Source organism: Aethalodelphis obliquidens, unplaced genomic scaffold, assembly GCF_003676395.1.
Source record: "Aethalodelphis obliquidens isolate GAN/ISIS:26980383/991018 unplaced genomic scaffold, ASM367639v1 scaffold4, whole genome shotgun sequence".
Classification (NCBI taxonomy): domain Eukaryota; kingdom Metazoa; phylum Chordata; class Mammalia; order Artiodactyla; family Delphinidae; genus Aethalodelphis; species Aethalodelphis obliquidens.
Genome location: NW_020837948.1, coordinates 47,171,233 through 47,190,022, shown reverse-complemented (window position 1 = coordinate 47,190,022; position 18,790 = coordinate 47,171,233).

Below are 18,790 nucleotides of genomic sequence, written 5' to 3'. Positions count from 1 at the left end.
GGGCACCCAACATGTCTCAGTATGGCCCCCAAGCTTCCCTGAACAATTTTAGGGCATTACTCCATATTCCCTCATCAATGATAAAGCACCCTGGCCTTTATAAAGGTGTGTCCTTAGATTGTTGCAAATCTCCAAATTAACCAATACCACCGAAATATGTAATTATTCCCACCGACTCCCTGTTAGGCTGCACTCCAAGCAGGCCTGCAAGCCCTGTACTTGCCCAGCTTCAAGACTGAAGAAAGAGCCTGGAATCAGCAACAGAGACATCAGTGGTTTAATGGATGGCGGGGGGGATCTTACATGTCTGAAGCAAGGTCCTGAGCGACACCCCACTGTGTGTGGCACAAGGGCCACAGTCTTTGCAGGAGGGGTAGGTTACCAGTAATAGGGGAAATGACGTCAGTTTGGCTCATCTGTTACCAGGGAAACTAGCAGAAGGGCACTCCCCTCACCGCCCCTTTGATAAGCTCTCAAGGTGGGGATGTTCTGATCTAAAGATTAGAACAATCACCAGCTGGGGCCTGGGGCAAGTATGTAGGAAGGTCAGTCTTGTGAGGAGGGTGTAGGTGAAGCAGGTACTGGTCGAACAGGGGATGTATGGAGGAGGAGGGCAAGAGAACAGCCATCTTGGGTGGCCTGATCATACACTCCCTCTCACCCAGTATAGCATAATTTTATCAGAGTTACTGCACATAAAATAAGCAGAAAACTACAGAAACATCCTGAAATGACAATGCTGGATAATTCCCTAGGCTCATTGTTACCTATGTAACTTGTTCCGTCACATCAACTTAGCATAATATAACTGTCCAGGAAGAGTTTTTTGCATAATTTTTTATATAATCCCAGTTTTGACTTAATGTTGGATTTAGTATTTCATTTCAAAGTGTGCATAAGCATAACAGAAACTAAATATAACCCACAATTTCGTTTTCAGCATTACAAATTATGGAAACATAGTGAATGATTTTGTGAAGTTCATGTTCCAATTCTATATGTACTTTTAAGGTATGATGAAATTTTTGTATTAGTGAAATATCAAAATTGAAAACTTAAGGATGTCCATGATAAAAATACACACACACTCAGAGGCAAAAAAAAAAAAAACTAACATAAAGACTTTCTCTAAGGAATTCAAAATGCTTCACAGATGATTCTTTATCATTCATGTTAATGAAGGGCAGATGATCTTCATTTTAGTTAATGGCTGCAATTTTCCACCCTACCAAATTTTTAACTGACCCTACTGCTAAATAATTTAAGCTTAATATGCCATTTCTCCCTTTGCATCATCCTTTGAGGGGAGAGCTAGTGAATAATAAAAACACAAAATTGGACGACGGATCTAAAAAGGGCAAAAAAATTCTGAATGGTTCATAACTTGTATAATCAATAGGTGACTACCCTATTTAATCTCATAATTCTCTTGTGAGCTAGAATGGGAAGATGCAATTTGCTAATAAAGAAACAGGCAAAGAGAATATATTCACTATGCTAATTCCACATGATTTATCCAATGTCACCCTGAACTGAGGCTCAGCATAGAATTGAGTGATTATTGAGATAATCCAAACAGGGCATTGGATTACTAAAGAAGCACATGGATCTCCTTCTCAGAAAATTTAAAAATAGGATTGGTGCTCATGTTGGCTTTGTATAGAGATAATTTTGTTAAAAGATACAATTATTAACTCTGGGGAAAATAATTTCTTTTAAAATAGCGTTAGATATTTCAATTCAAATTAAAATTTTTGTTGTTTTTCCTTTTAGACTCAGGGTACTATGTTGTGCTGGATAGGTGCTGAAGGGCAGCAACATGCAGACCTTACATTCAAGAGACTTTAAATCTAGGAGAGAGTATAAAATGTATGCCAATAGTTATTGTTTTTTTTGTGGTACGCAGGCCTCTCACTGTTATGGCCTCTCCCACTGCGGAGCACAGGCTCCGGACGTGCAGGCTCAGTGGCCATGGCTCACGGGCCCAGCCGCTCCGCAGCATGTGGGATCTTCCCGGACCGGGGCATGAACCTGTGTCCCCTGCATCGGCAGGTGGACTCTCAACCACTGCGCCACTAGGGAAGCCCTGCCAATAATTATTAAATGCTCACATGCAACGTTAGTGCTACAAGAGAGAAACAAAGAGGATGGAGTGATTATGTTCAGCTTGGGATCTGATAAGAGGTTGGGTAGGGGTAGAGATGAAAAAAGACTGGGCATGAATTGATAATTATTGAGCTATTCTAATGGGTACATGGGACTTCATTACATTATTTTTGTCCTTTTGTCCATTTATTTTTTTCATAATAAGAAGTGCTTCTTAAAATGGCTTCATGAATGATGTGGTATTTGAGGATAGACTTTGACAAAAGGGCACTATTCCATAAACCAAGGAGTGTGGGTAGACATAGCAAGATCCTGACAGGTAGTTGGAAAAACCCTGGGCTGATTAGATTCATGTTATACTGCTTAGCTAAAGCATAAGGTATATACTAGGGTATAGGAGAATGATATAAAACTAAAAATTATTTTTATTATTGTCTCAATGACTTTGAATATTAAATTGTGACATTTAAAATTATTACAGCAGTTAATATCCGTTGGTGACTTTGCTATGATTTGATTAAAAGTTTTGATTATGCAGGAAATAAAGAGGCTGGAGTGAAGCAGATATGAATCCAAATTCCAGTTAGAAGGATATTACAAAGTTCAGGAGAAGGCTATGCAATCCAGAAAAGAATAGTGACAGTAGACATAGAATAGAAAGTCCAGGAAAGAGATGAGCTCTAGAGGGAGAATATTAGGACAATTGATTGAATCGTGAGGAGAGAGACAGAGAACAGAGATAGTCAAAGATAAATTTTAAGTTTTGTTTCTGGTCTGGGTGCAGTGAAGCCAGGTTGGTAGTGTTACCAAACCAAACTTGGATCTGCTTGCCTGCACGCAGTAAAGCCAATCTAGTGACAGCAGGTTGTGGTGGAGGAAGGCAGCATTTATTGCAGGGCAACAAGCAAGGAATCCAGGTATCCAGTGCTTAAAATGTCCAAATTCCCTGAAGGATTTCAGGGAAAGGTTTTAAAGACAGGGTGAGAGAGGGGGTTGTGGGATGTGTGATCAGCTTGTGGACATTCCTCTGACTGGTTGGTGGTGAGGTAACTGGGAGTCAACATCATCGACCTTCTGGTTTCAATCCATCTGGGGTCTAGTGCTTGTGGGCAGCATATAATTAACTCCTTCCACCTGCTGTGGGTTTCAGTAGCTCTAAGATAGGGCTCAGAATATTATCTACAGCCCTTGAGGAGGAACTAAAGGTCCTTAACTTTGTTTAATGGCTCAGCTATTATTATTTTGTCTTGCTTGACTGTTTTCCTTTCTTTCTGCATTTTCTCACTTCTCTGATTAAATTTATTCTTTGGAACTTGGGGAAGGCCTAGGAGGCTAAAGTTGTTCTACAGACAAGAGGCAGGCAGAAGACATGGTGGGAGGATCTGTTCTGGGATGGCCCCATAGGGTCCTGCTCGGTTACAGCAGTATCCAAGTTAGTGAAGAAGACAAGGTAGGTTTTAGGCATTACAAATCTGAAGGGCTAGGAGGAGGACATCTAGATAGAGGTAACCAAAAGATACCCTCTATGTGAGAGGAATGGGAGAAGAGAGAAACTTGGGATTCATACGAACTAACCATTGAAGCATGAAATTACTGGGCAGGTGAGTGAGTAAAGAGACTAAAGATGAGGGCTGAGAACAAAATTCTTGGGGAATTAAGGGTTTGGTTTGATACAAAAGAAAAAAAAAGAGCTAAAGACAGAAGAGAACTCAGATGGTAATACTACCAATAACATCTTATATTTCTTCAAGATTGGCTAACAAGAAACAATGCCAAATTTAAATGGTTAAAACAATAAAAAATTATTTCTCACTCAAGCGAGAGTTCAACATGGATATTTTTGTGTAGCAGTTCTTTCGTCAGCAGCAATGTAAGGATTCAGGCTCCTTTCAGCTTGTGGCTTTGCCCCCCTCTAGGTCCTTGAACTCCTTACCCTTCAGCCAAAAGATGAGGAAAGCACATGGAAAAATCATGGTCAGAAGGTTTTACGGTCAGTCCTGGAAATGATGTGTATCACTTCTGCCCACATACCATTAACAAAATTCAGTCACCCAGGTACACCAAAATGCAAGATACAACTAGTCAGGAACTGTCACATCTTATGTTTGTATCATACAGTTATTAGAGGACTGTCATACTTCACTATGTAGTACAGTTTCACAGAAGGCAATAAAGCACAGTGGTTGAATGTATGAACTCTAGAGTTAAAATCACTTGGATTTGTTTCCTGGCTTCACTATTTGTAGCACCAGTGTTACCTAGGATAAATTAATTCACCTCTCTCTACCTCACCTGTAAAATGGTGATAATAACAAAATCTAACCCATAGGATTGTTAGGAAGATTAAATGAGTTTAATAAATGTAAAGTATTTAAATAGTGCCTGGCATATGTCTGGCATGTAGTAAGTTCTCAGTAAAGATTAGCCATTATTATCATATTAGAACTATCACATTAGGGCTGTAGCAATTTAATGGTGAAGTGGATATTAAATAACGTGAAATGTAGAAAGGTGGTAGCAGAGGCCAGAGAAGAAAAAGCCATCAATTTCTCCGTTAAGCTATATGAATAATTGCAGAAAATTCTGCTTTTTTACAGTTGTTTAGCACCAGCTAAATAGGAGGTGAAAAACACAGGATTCCCGACTCACAGCAATTTTCAGTTAATATGCTTAGAACTGCAAAATAAATAACCTCTAAGCAAATCAGATGGCATTTCAGTCAAGTTAAATCCTAGAAGGTTCAGATGGGGTCTTTTTCCAAAGGTGTCATATTGAGGTAAGTAAACCATGCCCTGGAGAAAGAGTGCTTATCAATTTGAGATTCACTTTCTATCCTTCCTTCTCTCAGGACAAAATCTTTTAGTAGGTCACAACCGGAAGACCTGAGTCAGTTCATTTCTCCTGAGCAAGTACTTGACTGTACTTATGTACATTAGTGTAAGTATGAATATTGCCTATGAGCGTTTATTTTTGGAAGGCTCTCTTCCCTCTCCAGCTTCTATGCTCCCTCCCCACCTCCATTTAAAAATCCTTCCATTTTGCCACTCTTGTGGTTTCTTGGTAAATGTTCAAATATCCTTTTTATAAAACATTTTATTTTAAAATTAAAGCTTTTGCTATGACGTAATTGTAGATACACATGCAGTTGTAAGTAATAATACAGACACCCAGTAACCCTTTACCCACCCAGTTTCCCCCAATAGTAACATACTAGTACAATATGGTATAATATAGCACAATATCACAACCAGAATATTGACATTGATACAGTCAAGATACAAAACATTTCCATCAACACAAGGAGCCCTCTTTTGCCCATTTATAACCACACCCACTTCCCACCTACCCCTAGCCCTTCCTCAATTCCTAGCAATCACTAATTTGTTCTCTATTTTTATAATTTCATCATTTCAAGTATGTCATGTAAATGAAATCATAGATATGCAAACTTTTGTCATTCGCTTTTTTTCACTCAGCATAATTCTCTGGTGATATTATTCCAGGTTATTGAGTGAATCAATAGTTTGCTGCTTTTTATTGCTGAGTAGTGTTCCATGGTATGGGTGTACCATTTTGTCGTGTCATAGACCTGCTAAAGGACATCTGTTTTTGTTTTTTTTCCTAGTTTTTGGCTACTACAAATAAAGCTACTATAAATATTCATATACAGGTTTTTGTGTGAATTTATGTCTTCAGTCCTCTGGGATAAATCCCCAAGAGTATATTTGTTAGGCTGGAAAATATCTGCATGTTTAGATTTTTAAGACCACTATTAAATTATTTTATTATTTTTAAACTAATTAACTATTTTCCAAAATGGCTGTACCACTAATGTTTATTTTACATTTCTACCAGCAGTGTATGAGTTATCTACATTCTCCTCATTCTCACCAACATTCGGAGGTGTCACTATTTTTTTAAGCCATTCTGGTAGGTGTTTAGTGATATTAATTATGTTTTTTTACATTTCCCTAATGGCTAATGATGCTGAGCATCTTTCCATGTGTTCATCTACCATCTGTATATCTTCTCTGATGAACTGTTTCTTCATGTCTTTTACCATTCCCATGCTCTGACTGGATTCTTGCCTTTTTACTGTTGGTCTTGAGAGGTCTTTATATATCCTGGATGCAGAATATATTTTGTCGAAGATACACCTATCTTTTGTCAGATATGTGGTTTCAAATATTTTCTCCCACTCTGTAGCTTCTCTTATCATCCTCTTAACAGAGTCTTTTACTGACCAAAAGTTTAAAACTTTTTTCAAATCAAGTTATCAGTCCTTTCTTTTATGAATCATGTTTTTGGTAACAAGCCTAAGAATTCTTTGCCTGGTCCTTGTGTCCCAGAGCTTTTCTCCTGTTTTATTTTTGTAAAAGCTTTATAGTTTTACATTTTACATTTGGTTTTGTGATCCATTTTGAATTATTTTTTGTGTAATGTGTGACATGATTGTCTATCCAAAAGAACTGACAAAAATATTCCTAGAACTAATATTATAGCAAGTTGTCCAGATACAAGGTTAAGAAACAAAAGTCAGTTACTTTTTTATATACCAACAATGAACAAGTGGAATTTGAAATTAAAAGCACAATACAATTTACATTAGCATCCTCCAAAATGAAATACTTAAGTATAAATCTAACAAGATATGAACAAGAGCTGTGTGAGAAAAACTACAAAACTCTGATGAATGAATTCAAAGAACTAAATAAATGGTGAGGTATTTCATGTTCATGGAAAGGGAGACTCAATATTATCAAGATATCAGTTCTTCCCAGCTTGATCAATAGATTCAATGCCATCCCAGTCAAAATCCCAGCAAGTTGTTATATGGATATCGACAAACTGATTCTAAAGTTTATATGGAGAGGCAAAAGACCCAGGATAGCTAATATAACATTGAAGAAGAACAAAATTGGAAGACTGACACTACCCAATTTCAAGATTTTATATAAAGCTACAGTAATCAAATCAGTGTGGTATTAGCCAAATAATAGGTAAATAGATCAATGGGAAAGAATAGATAGCCCAGAAATAGACCTCATAAATGCAGTCAACTTATCTTTGACAAATGAGCAAAGTCAATACAGTGGAGCAAGAATAATGGAAATTTTCATTTTCTAAAATGTGGGCGCAGGATGCTATAGTGCCAGGTCAGGCTCTGGGTGAAAAATAGTGGGAGATTTCCATATATCACCTGTGGTGTGTTTCCCTACCTTAAAGACAAGAGGTCCACATCAACCATCAAAAAGCAAACCCCCTTCACACTGGGCAGAAAGTGCTTTCTAGGGAGGACAGTTCTATTTGCAACCTCCTCAAGCTCCACTTCTCCCACACCCATTCCTGAAGATTCACCTCTCTATTTAACTTGATAGGAACTCCAAAAGAAGAGTTGGGAGGGCTCAGAAGTTTAAAGTGGGTGTCAATTTATATCTGGATATGTTAAAGAGGAGGTCAACCAGGAAGAGTCATGGCAAGAGAGTAACACATAGTTGCCTCATATTACCCAAGCATAAACCACATTTATCATAGGCAGGATCAAGGTATTTCTTTGACCAGCAGATCCACATTAGTAAAGAGACTTTAAATATACAGAAAGTTGGATAAAAATTATACACATCAGCCAGCCCTCCAACTTAATATTTAAGACAATGGATCCAAGAACAACCAGATAGACAATGAGGAGAAGACTGGACTAGATAGATTTTTCCTAATTTATAAATGCATAGAAATAAAAATGAGGCCTATGAAAAATTTCTGCAGTGTCAAATTCAAATATCACTTTTATGATACAAATAGACAGCACAGTTTTGAAGAACATTTACTACAGGAAATTTTTTAAAGCTTTTCCCTGTATTTCCCCAAATCCAGGAAGATATAGCTTCTATGAATCAGGAAGTAAAAGATGAGACAACAGACTGGGATAAAAGGGGAGTTGGCTGGGAACAAAGTGAAAGATCAGAAAGAAACAAAAAAATGCATCTGCAGAATTGAAGACACTGTCATAAGTAATAAATTGCAGATTTAGAAAAATGTTCTGGCAATAAGGAAGCTATACTAGGGTAACTACTATAATAAAAAAAGGAAATATTAAACTATGAAAGAGAAGATCATAGAAATAGAATGCAGAGGACAAATGAAAGAGAAGTGACACTTCAGACCTAATAGAAGAAAATTTCTGGTCTGAAGAAAGACTGATATATATAGACTGAGCAGTCTCATCTTAATGAAAAGACATCACGATAAAAAGAGACTCCTATTTAAATATACTCCCATGACATTAGGTAGGGAATTGCAAGCAAGAGGAAAGATCCTAAAGGCTTTAGGAAAAATAAAACAGATTTCCTATCCTAGAATAAGAATTGAGCTTGTCTTAGACACCTTATAATAAACAAAATAAACATCTCGTAATAAACTAGAGCAAAACAGAACACCATCCACAGTTTTCAGGAAGAAAAAAGACTGAGGCTCAAGAATTTCATACAAAAACAAATTTGTGTGTGAAGGCAGTAGAAATACGTCTCAGTTATGAAAGGCCTTAGGACATATGCCACTCATCTCTTCTCCTTAAATAAACTGAGATAAAATAAACAAATAAACTGATAAAAAAAATAAAAGACATATTTCAGCTAAATGAGAGACAAGGCAAATATAAAACTTAATAATGGCATTGAAGGATTAGTTGTAAACATCAGAGACAATGAAATATAGAATTAATGAAAAGTTTTTTAAATGATTTCAAAACAAGAAGCAAAGATCACTTTTAAAAAAGGACATATAGTATAAAAACATTTAAGAATAACCCGGACGTTGGGTGGATAGGGTATTAATTTCTTTGTATTACACATTATACTTTCTTTGGTACAGTAATCAATAAGGAAACATGAATTTATTTATTTAATATGATGGTAATCATTAGTAGAATGATAAAAATGGATATTATCAACATTGCTAGAATAATTAGGTATATTTTAGTTTTCATAAGATAAAACTAAGAATCAATAGAAATATCAAAGAAGCATAAAATCAGGGCTTCCCTGGTGGCGCAGTGGTTGAGAGTCCGCCTGCCGATGCAGGGGACATGGGTTCGTGCCCCAGTCCGGGAAGATCCCACATGCCGCGGAGCCGCTGGGCCCATGAGCCATGGCCTCTGAGCCTGCGCATCCGGAGCCTGTGCCCCACAACGGGAGAGGCCACAACAGTGAGAGGCCCGCGTACCGCAAAAAAAAAAATCAAAATGACATGTTAACATGTACAAAGATGTCAGCTGTGATGGTAACAATCAATGGGTTAAAATTTTCAACTAAAATACATAAATATTCTCAGATTGAGTCAAAATACAAAGTCAATTATGTGCTCTTTACAAGGAGTCACACTGTCAAACAAAATAAGAATGTTTTAAGGTAAAATAATACTATGTCAGACAAAGTAAAAAAAAAAAAAAGGACAAAAGAAAAACAAAAGCAGATATTATATTATTAATGCTGGTCAGAGTAGAACCCAAGGTAAGGAGAGAGCACTAAAGAGGGAAAGATTGATTATTTTGTTTTTATAAAGGATAACTCTATAACAGACATAAGTGGTTGTGTATATAACCTATCATCAAAATGTATAAACAACTATAAAATAAACAATAAAAATTCTATTAGTGTTTGATATGTTGAGTTGGTAAAACATTAATAAGTTTATATGGTATCTGAACAGCACAGTTTTTAAAGTTTAATTGTTACATATATATGTATATTTTTAACTCTGTACCCCATCAACAGAGGATAAATATTTTTCAAGAATTCATGGGGAGACAGCTTTAAGATGGCAGAAGAGTAAGACGTGGAGATCACCTTCCTCCCCACAAATACATCAGAAATAATCTACATATGGAACAACTCCTACAGAACACCTATTGAACGCTGGCCTCAGACCTCCCAAAAGCAAAAAACTCCCCACGTACCTGGGTAGGGCAACAGAAAAAAGAAAAAACAGAGACAAAAGAATAGAGATGGGACCCACACCAGTGGGAGGGAGCTGTGAAGGAGGAAAGGTTTCCACACACTAGGAAGCCCCTTCTTAGGTGGAGACTGTGGGTGGCAGAGGGAGGAAGCTTCAGAGCTGCAGAGGAGAGTGCAGCAACAGGGGTGCAGAGGGCAAAGCGGGGAGACTCTCGCACAGAGGATTGGTGCCGACCAGCACTCACCAGCCCGAGAGGCTTGTCTGCTCACCCGCTGGGATGGGTGGGGGCTGGAAGCTGAGGCTCGGCCTTCGGAGGTCGGATCCCAGGGACAGGACTGGGATTCCTGCATGAACACAGCCTGAAGAGGGCTAGTGCCCCACAACTAGCCGGGAGGGAGTCCGGGAAAAAGTCTGGAGCTGCCAAAGAGGCAAGAGACTTTTTCTTGCCTCTTTGTTTCCTGGTGCACGAGGAGAGGGGATTCAGAGCACTGCTTAAAGGAGCTCCAGAGATGGGCATGAGCCGCAGCTATCAGTGCGGACCCCAGAGAGGGTAATGAGACGCTAAGGCTGCTCCTGCAGCCACCAAGAAGCCTGTGTGCAAGCACTGGTCACTATCCACACCTCGCCTCCCAGGAGCCTGTGCAGCCCGCCACTGCCAGGGTCCCATGATCCAGGGACAACCTCTCCAGGAGAACACACGGCATGCCGCAGGCTGGTGCAATGGCACGCCAGGCTCTGCCACCGCAGGCTCACCCCGCATTCCGTACCCCTCCCTGCCCCCAGCCTGAGTGAGCCAGAGCCCCCAAATCAGCTGCTTCTTTAACCCCGTCCTGTCTGGGTGGGAACAGATGGCCTCAGGCGACCTACACGTAAGAGGCAGGGCCAAATCCAAAGCTGAATCCCAGGAGCTGTGCGAACAAAGAAGGAAAAGGGAAATTTCTCCCAGCAGCCTCAGGAGCAGTGGATTAAATCTCCACAATCAACTTGATGTACCCTGCATCTGTGGAATACCTCAATAGACAACGAATCATCCCAAATTGAGGAGGTGGACTTTGGGATATATACTTTTTTTCCCTTTTTCTCTTTTTGTGAGTGTGTATGTATATGCTTCTGTGTGTGATTTTGTCTGTATAGCTTTGCTTTTACCATTTGTCCTAGCGTTCTGTCTGTCCGTTTGCTTTTTGTTTTTTAGTACAGTTTTTAGTGCTTATTATCATTGGTGAATTATTTTTTTTGGTTTGGTTGCTCTCTTCTTTTTTCTTTCTCTTTTTTTAAATTACTTTTCAAAAAAAATTTTAATAATTATTTTTTATTTTAATAACTTTTTAATTTAATCTTCTTCTTTCTTTTCTTCTTTTTTTTCTCCCTTTTATTCTGAGCCGTGCGGATGACAGTCTCTCAGTGCTCCAGCCAGGCGCCAGGGCTATGCCTCTGAGGTGGGAGAGCCAAGTTCAGGACACTGGTCCACAAGAGACCTCCCAGTTACATGTAATATCAAACAGTGAAAATCTCCCAGAGATCTCCATCTCAATGCCAAGACCCAGCTCCACTCAATGACCAGCAAGCTACAGTGCTGCACACCCTATGCCAAACAACTAGCAAGACAGGAACACAACCCCACCCATTAGCAGAGACACTGCCTAAAATCATAATAAGGCCACAGACACCCCAAAACACACCACCAGACGTGGACCTGCCCACCAGAAAGACAAGATCCAGCCTCATCCACCAGAACACAGGCACTAGTCCCCTCCACCAGGAAGCCTACACAACCCACTGAACCAACCTTAGCCATTGGGGACAGACAACAAATACTATGGGAAATACGAACCTGCACCCTGTGAAAAGAAGACCCCAAACACAGTAGTTAAGCAAAATGAGAAGACAGAGAAACACACAGCAGATGAAGGAGCAAGATAAAAACCCACCAGACCTAACAAATGAAGAGGAAATAGGTGGTCTACCTGAAAAAAATTCAGAATAATGACAGTAAACATGATCCAAAATCTTGGAAATAGAAGGGAGAAAATACAAGAAGCGTTTAACAAGGACCTAGAAGAACTAAAGAGCAAACAAACAGTGATGAACAACACAATAAATGAAATTTAAAATTCTCTAGAAGGGATCAATAGCAGAATAACTGAGGCAGAAGAATGGATAAGTGACCAGGAAGATAAAATAGTGGAAATAACTACTGCAGAGCAGAATAAAGAAAAAAGAATGAAAAGAACTGAGGACAGTCTCAGAGACCACTGGGACAACATTAAACGCACCAACATTCGAATTATAGGGGTTCCAGAAGAAGAAGAGAAAAAGAAAGGGACAGAGAAAATATTTGAAGGGATTATAGTTGCAAACTTCCCTAATATGGGAAAGGAAATAGTTAATCAAGTCCGGGAAGCACAGGGAGTCCCATACAGGATAAATCCAAGGAGAAACACGCCAAGACACATATTGATCAACTATCAAAAATTAAATACAAAGAAAAAATATTAAAAGCAGCAAGGGAAAAACAACAAATAACACACAAGGGAATCTCCATAAGGTTAACAGCTGATCTTTCAGCAGAAACTCTGCAAGCCAGAAGGGAGTGGCAGGACATATTTAAAGGGATAAAGGAGAAAAACCTACAATCAAGATTACTCTACCCAGCAAGGATCTCATTGAGATTTGACAGAGAATTTAAAACCTTTACAGACAAACAAAAGCTAAGAGAATTCTGCACCACCAAACCAGCTTTACAGCAAATGCTAAAGGAACTTCTCCAGGCAGGAAACACGAGAGAAGGAAAAGACCTACAATAACAAACCCAAAACAATTAAGAAAATGGTAATAAGAACATACATATCTATAATTACCTTAAATGTAAATGGATTAAATGTTCCAACCAAAAGACAGAGACTGGCTGAATGGATACAAAAACAAGACCCGTATATATGCTGTCTACAAGAGACCTACTTCAGACCTAGGGACACATACAGACTGAAAGTGAGGGGATGGAAAAAGATATTCCATGCAAATGGAAATCAAAACAAAGCTGAAGTAGCAATTCTCATATCACACAAAATAGACTTTAAAACAAAGACTATTACAAGAGACAAAGAAGGACACTACATAATGATCAAGGGATCAATCCAAGAAGAAGCTATAACAATTGTAAATATTTATGCACCAAACATGGGAGCACCCCAATACATAAGGCAAATACTAAGAGCCATAAAAGAGGAAATCGACAGTAACACAATCAGAGTAGGGGACTTTAACACCCCACTATCACCAATGGACAGATCATCCAAAATGAAAATAAATAAGGGAACACAAGCTTTAAATGATACATTAAAAAAGATGGACTTAATTGATATTTATAGGACATTCCATCCAAAAACAACAGAATACACATTTTTCTCAAGTGCTCATGGAACATTCTTCAGGATAGATCATATCTTGGGTCACAAATCAAGCCTTGGTAAATTTAAGAAAATTGAGGACTTCCCTGGTGGGGCTTCCCTGGTAGCGCAGTGGTGGGAGTCTGCCTGCCGATGCAGGGGACACGGGTTTGTGCCCCAATCCGGGAAGATCCTTCATACCACAGAGCGGTTGGGCCCGTGAGCCATGGCCACTGGGCCTGCACATTGGGAGCCTCTTCTCTGCAACAGGAGAGGCCACAGCGGTGAGAGGCCCGTGTACCGTAGAAAAAAATAAAGAAAATTGAAATTGTATCAAGTATCTTTTCTGACCACAATGCTATGAGAATAGAAATCAATTACAGGAAAAAAAATCTGTAAAAAATACAAACACATGGAGGCTAAACAATACACTACTTAATAATGAAGAGATCACTGAAGAAATCAAAAAATACCTAGAAACAAATGACAATGAAAACACGACGACCCAAAACCTATGGGATGCAGCAAAAGCAGTTCTAAGAGGGAAGATTATAGCAATACAATCCTACCTTAAGAAACAAGAAACATCTCAAATAAACAACCTAACCTTACACCTAAAGCAATTAGACAAAGAAGAACAAAAAACCCCCAAAGTTAGCAGAAGGAAAGAAATCATAAAGAACAGAGCAGAAATAAATGAAAAAGAAATGAAGGAAACAATAGCAAAGATCAATAAAACTAAAAGCTTGTTCTTTGAGAAGATAAACAAAATTGATAAGCCATTAGCCAGACTCATCAATAAAAAAAGGGAGAAGACTCAAATCAATAGAATTAGAAATGAAAAAGGAGAGGTAACAACTGACACTGCAGAAATACAAAGGATCATGAGACATTACTACAAGCAACTCTATGCCAATAAAATGGACAACCTGGTAGAAATGGACAAATTCTTAGAAATGCACAACCTTCTGAGGCTGAACCAGGAAGAAATAGAAAATATGAACAGACGAATCACAAGCACTGAAATTGAAACTGTGATTAAAAATTTTCCCACAAACAAAAGCCCAGGACCTGATGGTTTCCCAGGTGAATTCTATCAAACATTTAGAGAAGAGCTAACACCTATCCTTCTCAAACTCTTCCAAAATATAGCAGAGGGAGGAACATTCCCAAACTCATTCTACGAGCCCACCATCACCCTGATACCAAAACCAGACAAAGATGTCACAAAGAAAGAAAACTACAGGCAATATCACTGATGAACATAGATGCAAAAATCCTCAACAAAATACTAGCAATCAGAATCAACAGTGCATTAAAAGGATCATACTCCATGATCAAGTGGGGTTTATCCCAGGAATGCAAGGATTCTTCAATATACGCAAATCAATCAATGTGATAAACCATAATAACAAATTGAAGAAGAAAAAACATATGATCATCTCAATAGATGAAGAGAAAGCTTTCGACAAAATTCAACATGCATTTATGATAAAAGCCCTCTGAAAGTAGGCATAGAGGGAACTTTCCTCAACATAATAAAGACCATATATGACAAACCCACAGCCAACATCATCCTTAATGGTGAAAAACTGAAACATTTCCTCTAAGATCAGGAACAAGACAAGGTTGCCCACTCTCACCACTCTTATTCAACATAGTTTTGGAAAGTTTAGCCACAGCAATCAGAGATGAAAAAGAAATAAAAGGAATCCAAATCAGAAAAGAAGAAGTAAAGCTGTCACTGTTTGCAGATGACATGATACTATACATAGAGAATCCTAAAGATGCTACCAGAAAACTACTAGAGCTAATCAATGAATTTGGTAAAGTAGCAGGATACAAAATTAATGCACAGAAATCTCTTGCATTCCTATACACTAATGATGAAAACTCTGAAAGTGAAATTAAGAAAACACTCCCATTTACCATTGCAACAAAACGAATAAAATATCTAGGTATAAATTTACCTTAGGAGACAAAAGACCTGTATGCAGAAAATTATAAGATACTGAAGAAAGAAATTAAAGATGATACAAACAGATGGAGAGATATACCATGTTCTTGTATTGGAAGAATCAACATTGTGGAAATGACTATACTACCCAAAGCAACCTACAGATTCAATGCAATCCCTATCAAAGTCCCTATCAAACTGCCACTGGCATTTTTCACAGAACTAGAACAAAAAATTTCACAAATATATATGAAACACAATAGACCCCGAATAGCCAAAGCAATCTTGAGAAAGAAAAATGGAGCTGGAGGAATCAGGCTCCCTGACTTCAGATTATACTACAAAGCTACAGTAATCAAGACAGTATGGTACTGGCACAAAAACAGAAATATAGATCAGTGGAACAGGGTAGAAAGCCCAGAAATAAACCCACACACATATGGTCACCTTATCTTTGATAAAGGAGGCAGGAATGTACAGTGGAGAAAAGACAGCCTCTTCAATAAGTGGTGCTGGGAAAACTGGACAGCTACATGTAAAAGAATGAAATTAGAACACTCCCTAACACTATACACAAAAATAAACTCACAATGGATTAAAGACCTAAATGTAAGGCCAGACACTATCAAACTCTTAGAAGGAAACATAGACAGAACACTCTGTGACATAAATTCCAGCAAGATCCTTTTTGACCCACCTCCTAGAGAAATGGAAATAAAAACAAAAATAAACAAATGGGACCTAATGAAACTTCGAAGCTTTTGCACAGCAAAGGAAACCATAAACAAGACCAAAAGACAACCCTCATAATGGGAGAGAATATTTGCAAATGAAGCAGCTGACAAAGGATTAATCTCCAAAATTTACAAGCAGCTCATGCACCTCAATATCAAAAACCAAACAACCTAATCCAAAACTGGGCAGAAGACCTAAACAGACATTTCTCCAAAGAAGATATACAGATTGCCAACAAACACATAAAGGAATGCTCAACATCATTAATCGTTAGAGAAATGCAAATCAAAACTACAATGAGATATCATCTCACACTGGTCAGAATGGCCATCATCAAAAATCTACAAACAATAAATGCTGGGGAGGGTGTGGAGAAAAGGGAACCCTCTTGCACTTTTGGTGGGAATGTAAATTGATACAGCTACTATGGAGAATAGTATGGAGGTTCCTTAAAAAACTAAAAATAGAACTACCATACGACCCTGCAATCCCACTACTGGGCATATATCCTGAAAAAACCATAATTCAAAAAGAGTCATGAACCAAAATGTTAATTGCAGCTCTATTTACAATAGCCAGGACATGGAAACAGCCTAAGTGTCCATCAACAGATGAATGGATAAAGAAGATGTGGCACATATATACAATGGAATATTACTCAGCCATAAAAAGAAATGAAATTATTTGTAGTGAGGTGGATATACCTAGAGTCTGTCATACAGAGTGAAGTAAGTCAGAAAGAGAAAAACAAATACCATATGCTAACACATATATATGGAATCTAAAAAAAAAAAAAAGTTCATGAAGAACATATGGGCAAGACGGGAGTAAAGAAACAGACCTACTAGAGAATGGACTTGAGGACACAGGGAGGGGGAAGGGTAAGCTGGGGCAAAGTGAGAGAGTGGCATGGACATATATACACTACCAAACATAAAATAGATAGCTAGTGGGAAGCAGACACGTTGAACAGGGAGATCAGCTTGGTGCTTTGTGACCACCTAGAGGGGTGGGATAGGGAAGGTGCGAGGGAGGGAGATGCAAGAGGGAAGAGATATGGGGACATATGTATATGTATAACTGATTCACTTTGTTATAAAGCAGAAACTAAGATGTTAAAAGAAAAAAAGGATTCATGGAACTTCATACAAGTTGATTATAAATAAGACCACAAGAAAACACTGATAATTTTAAAAAGTGAAAATTAAACATATCTCATTCTTTTACTATAAAGCAATAAAATTTTAGATTAACAGATGATTAAACAAATACTCAAACACTTGGACATATGAAATCTTATAAATAATTACTGGATTAAAGTTATCAAAAGTACAATTATAAAATATTTTTAAAATAAATTTTCTGCTCTTCGAATTTATCTATAGGCTTGAAAATTTTCATAATAAAGTTTGGAAAGCTACAATGTGAGAACTATATAAATTTGATTTTGTCTCCTTCTGCTCTCTTTGCCCTGCACTGGATGAAGGAAAGCCCTTCATGGACAACTTTAGCATTTGTCATGATGAGAACAACTTCCACAGTGAATACTACCCAGAGGAATTGTGTGCTTTGAAATAATTTGGGAGATCACTCCTGGCGGCACTTTGGAGATTTGTTTTTTAACTAATTTATGCTTATAAAGTATGGCCTTTAAGAGCATGTGGCCATTCAAACCATTTATATACGCTTTAACACAATCACAATAGAGTTATTCATGTGGTTATTTGAAGTCTGGTGGTATAATCCTCTCATATGATAGTGTGCTTTTGTGAGTTAAAAGTCAACATTAAAAAGTCACATGGAATTAATTTAGGTTCTGTATGATTTATCTCTCAGCTGGCTATTGTAGACTATACTGTCATGAGAGCAGGAGGGTTAAGTGGGAAGAAAAATGCCAGGGTTCTCCTTTTAAATAGAATTAAAATCTTAAATCTTTAGGACTATTCTGCTCCGAAGACCATGTACCCTTTGGTGTGAATTCAGGATTTAAATGCTAAATTCAAAAGATCAGGACAACTTGACTTTTTTTATTTTTAGATGTGAGAACAAATGGTAAAACTGTGTCAGAATATTAAGAGGTGAGTACTCTCTCAATTCAAAATGGCACATTGTTACCAGTAGTGATTCAGGTAAATAGATACTTTTCAGTTGGACTTCCCGTCCCATATCTGTTCCTTGAGTTGGTCAGTGTTAAAATACAGTTCCAAATCTTTGATAATTTCTGTCTCCTTTCCAAATTTCTATAGCAGTTACCACTTCATTTTCTTTTTCAACCTTGTTTTTCTTTTCCTCCCTGTTTCAACCAAGTAACCTCATTATGTACTTAACAAATTAACAATTTTTCAGTGGTTGAATAAGAGAAAGTTCAAGAATATCTTTTGAGAATCTAGAAATGTGATATTCTTAAATCTTGCAACCAAAAATTATTTTTCAAAGAATATATGATTTTAAAAATTGAGTTTGCAAGGCTCATTCAACACTTACTAGCCTTTGGTTTCACTAATAACATCAAGATAATGAAAGTCAATCATGGACATGTTAAATTTCTCACTTTAAACTTTTTTTGCTTTGTGTCATTTATCTAGTTTCTATATAAATGTCTAAATTTAATGGTTGAGAGCACAGACCTAATGAACTATATCCTTAGAAGTGT